This window comes from Macadamia integrifolia, unplaced genomic scaffold (assembly GCF_013358625.1).
Source record: "Macadamia integrifolia cultivar HAES 741 unplaced genomic scaffold, SCU_Mint_v3 scaffold_94A, whole genome shotgun sequence".
NCBI classification, from domain to species: Eukaryota; Viridiplantae; Streptophyta; class Magnoliopsida; order Proteales; family Proteaceae; genus Macadamia; species Macadamia integrifolia.
Genome location: NW_024870676.1, coordinates 300,815 through 305,719, shown reverse-complemented (window position 1 = coordinate 305,719; position 4,905 = coordinate 300,815).

The following is a 4,905-nucleotide window of genomic DNA, read 5'->3' as shown; positions in this document are numbered from 1 at the left end:
TTGTATTGCATAGTGTGGTCTGTGTTTTTCTCATTGATTACCACTTATGTCTAAAGTTTATAGCAATGTCCATTCTATTCATGAAACCATGCTTGTGAATACAAAAATTATTTTGTCAAAAATAAATATGCTTTTATTGAGCATGGGATCATGGCATGTTGTAATGTCTACGATGGTAGCATTTTTGTTTCATACTAGGGGAAAAAGTAAGGAAATTAGCATGATTTGAGGTAATGGTATTGGCACACATATTAGGCACTTAGTATCGCTAGCCACTAATCTCGATATTGCATCGTTCCAAGGTAGGTTCAAATTTTAAACGCCGAATCTTCTCACCAGTCAAAAACACTCCAAATGCTAGGAAATTGAGAAAGGCAAGAAAACCATACATATGGTATAAAAAGAACACATAATTAGGCAAAAATCATATCCACACAAATACATTCATGATCTTTTGATACGTACAGGAAATGGAGGGTGTCAAACCGGTTCAAAATCCAATGGCTTCTTTGACTCGGCCATCCAAACGTGATGGTGATCCTATGAGCAATTGCACTTTGTATCGTTGCACAGTTGGGGCACTGTAGTATGACATTCTAACTAGGCTTGATATTTCCTTTCCGGTGAACAAGGTACGACATTGAGACACATTGGCTGGCTGTCAAAGGCATCTTGCATTATCTTAAAGCCACCATTAAACATGGCCTTCTTATCTCAAAAGCTTCCTCCAACCAGCTCATAGCCTTTTTCAGATGCTGATTGGGTCGGGTGCATTGATGGTCTACTAATGGTTATGCTATCTACATGGGAGAAAGTTTAATATCTTGGACTGCTCGTATACAACCAACCATTGCATGCTCTTCTACAGAATCAGGGTGTCGTGCCATTGCAATTGCCATGGCAGAATCAAGTTGTTGTGCCATTGCAATCACCTCTCTCTTGCAAGAGCTTCATGTCTCTATAGAAACGCAACCCTAAAACGATGTAGAAGATAATGGAAAAAACAAGAATAAGCAATGCACACAGATTTACGAGGTTAAACAAGATTGACTACGTCCCCGGTAAGATGAGATCCTACTTCACTAGCAATGGAGAATAGGGTTACAACTCTCGTCCCTCACACCTCTTAGTATTGCTTACATTAGAGAAAGAAACACTCACCACAAATATATAGCGAAAAACCCTAATCTGGAAAGTACACAATCGCCCCCCTACACCCCCTGCTATGCAGGGGGCCTCCTGTCCCCCTTGCAACCGTCATGACCCACTAATCTGCTAGTGGGGCCTTTTTCCTACCTATCGAGGCGTTGCACCAGTACTCCCTAGATTAAACTATGATGTAATACAAGATATCGTACACCAACAATCTCCACCTTGGATTGAATTTTGTCGAGCCTCCTGTAAAGATAATCTGTAGACGTCTTCATCCTCGTACCTCATTAGAGGTACAAACCCGCACATGTTCGGTGCGTCCCTCATCTTCAATAATGAATAATATTAATCAAGTCCAAACAGGACTCGAACTTCTCTGTAGTAACTGGCTTGGTAAACATATCTGCAGAATTGAGATCTGTATGAATTTTTCTCAAGTGAATATTTCCTTCTGACACAAGCTCCCTGATTTGTGAAATTTCGCATCAATATGCTTTGTCCTTGCATGAAACACTTGATTCTTTATAAGATGTATGACACTCTAACTGTCACAATGTAACACTGTACCTCCTTGCTCCAACCCCAACTCACAAACCAGTCTAGCCAACCAGACCCCTTCCTTGGCAGCCTCAACTACCGCCATGTACTCTGCCTCTGTAGTGGACAATGCAACTATAGACTGAAGCATCGCCCTCCATGATATAGGTCCACCAGCCAATATAAATACATACCCTATAGTAGACCTCCTCTTGTTTAAATCACCAGCATAGTCAGAATCAACATAACTCGTCAATTCATTGGAACTTTCCTTGCCACTGAACATAACACCTATATCTTTAGTCTTGCTCAAACATCTGAAGATCCATTTAATTGCATTCCAATGCTCCTTCCCTAGATTACTCATGTATCTGCTGACAACACTGACTGCATCAGACAAATCCGGCTTGCTACAACCATAACATACATGAGACTCCCAACTGCGCTAGCATAGGGGGCCTAAGACATATGCTCTACCTCCTCATGTATTATAGGATATTCCTTTTCAGATAACTTGAAGTGGCTAGCTAAAAGAGTGCTAATCGGCTTAGCCTTTTCCATATTGAAACGTTCTAGCACCTTTTCAATATACATTTTTTGAGTTACCCAAAGTTTACCTGCATTTCTATCTCTAAGGATTTCCATGCAAAGGATCTTCTTAGCAGCACCAAGATCATTCATCTCAAATTCAGCACTCAAAAAAGACTTCAAAGAGACTATATCATGTTTATTCTTTGCAGCAATGAGCATGTCATCAATATAAAGCATCAACAAAATAATGAAATTATCACTTGACACTTTATAATAAACACAACTATCATACTCACTTCTTGTATAGCCAATCTTCATCATGTGGGAATCAAAGTGTTTGTACCACTGCCTGAAAAATTGCTTAAGACCATAAAGTGACCTCTTAAGTAGATGAACATGATCTTCCTTTCCCTGCACTTTGAAACCTTCAGGCTGCTCCATGTAAATCTATTCCTCCAGGTCACCATGAAGAAATGCGATCTTTACATCAAGCTGCTCAAGCTCCAAACCATACATGGCCACCAAAGCAAGTAATACCCAGATCGAAGTGTGTTTTACCACTAGAAAGAATATTTCATTGTAATCTATCCTCACCTTCTGTGCATAGCTCTTGGCTACAAGTATAGCCTTATACCTTTCATGCTCCTTCTCAGATGCTGCCTCTTTCTTACGAAAGACCCATTTACACCCAATGATTTTTCTTCCCTTGGATTTTTTCACAATCTCCCAAGTCTTGTTCTTCTATAGAGACTTCATTTCCTCCATCATAGTTGTCATCCATTTATCATGCTGTGTATCACTCAAAGCATCATAGTAGGAAGATGGATCACCTGTACCTATATAGGGCATAGGCAACCATGTCCTCAAATCCGTATCTCACAGGTGCTTTGCGAGTACGCTTCCCTTTACCGTTTGCCACAGTATAGAAAACTTCTAATGCTTCTTGTTGTCCAAGTAAGTCACTGGATGACTCATTCTCTCTTATTGTTTCTGACTCACTTGACTCCACCTGCATAGTAGAACCTTCTTTATTTTTATCAACTGCTTATGACTTACAATTTGACTTCACCATATGAGACTCATCAAACACAACATCCCTGCTAACCACAATTTTCTGTGAACTTGGATCCCACAACTTGAATCCCTTTATGCCTTTCTTAAAACCAAGAAAGATACACTGCTTAGACTTTGAGTTTAACTTGGAACACTGCTCACTCTCAACATGCGCATAGGTTGGACAACCAAATATTTTTAGAATAGAATAATCTACTAGTTTTCCTGTCCATACCTCTTCAAGAATTTTACAATTAATTGCCTTTGATGGAGACATGTTGATGAAGAAATATGTCATATTCATTGCTTTTGCCCAAAATTTCTTACTCAACCCTGCATTCAGCCTCATACTTCAAGCTCTTTCTAGAAGTGTTTTGTTCATCCTTTCAGCTACACCATTTTGCTGTGGTGTCTTTGGAACCGTGAAATAACGTGTAATTCCTTCAGCTTTGCATAATTCGAGAAATGGCTTATATGTGTACTCCCCTCCATTATCTGTTCTCAAATACTTAATTTTTTTTCCTATCTTCCTTTCTACTTCAGCATTTCATTCCTTAAATTTAGTGAACATCTCACTTTTTTGCTTCATGAAGTAGATCCAAACTTTCCTTGAGTAATCATCAACAAAGGTCACGAAGTATTCTGCCCCACCTTTCGATTTTTTGTTGAAGGACCTCGTACATTGCTGTTTGAGATTTTAAAATGTAACCGCAAGCATATGGATCAGTGTAGCTACGGGTCGAACACACAGAGAGCAGTCACTTTATTTTTTTGCTTCTTTTAATAATATGAAAGTAAACCGATTAATGATTGTGATATAATTCTAATTATCGTCTTAAACATATGTATCTAAAATAACGTCCTAACCATTCGTCATTTAAGAATTTAAACATGCAAGCCACGTAATTAAAATTAAATAAATAAATAGCTGAAAATAAACACCCCACGCAATTAAAAAGCAATGAAGGAAAAAAAATTCTGAAATAAAAATAAAGTAAAAGAAAGGGAATAAAGCTAAAGAAAGACTCACAAGTAGGTTTCTCTACTTAGCCCGAGAGATGCATCATAATATGAGTTTCTCTACTTGACTAGAGAGTCACTCTTACAAGGGTTACTCTACTTGGTTTTAGGGAAAGGGAGACAATTAAAATAAAAATAATAAAATGATGATTCTATGGCTAGAAGGGGCAAAGACAACACATACACTAGCCATGAACCTTGGGGGAAATAGATAGCAATAATGTAACAACTAAAATTAAAATCCTAAATTAAGAAAGAAAGGGTAGTCAAAAGAGGGAATGAGAGGGGGGAGAGAAGACTACTGAAGGAGCCTACTCACTTGAACTTCAACCCTTGAACTGAAATTTTGATCAATTTGAGATACTACCAGTACTAAAAACCAGATCTAGAATAAACAAAATCTGAAATTTCTAGTACTAGAGAAAACAAATTTGAAGAAAAAAAATTGAACTTGAAAGACATGCTTCATAGCTTATTCTTGTCACTTGGAACTAAGCCTAGAATTAGAACTTGAAAATTGCAACTTCAATTGTTTAAACAATAAAAATAAAAGACTGAATAAAAAACAAGGGTGCTTGCATTAATTGAATAAAAAGAACTTACAAAAGTGTT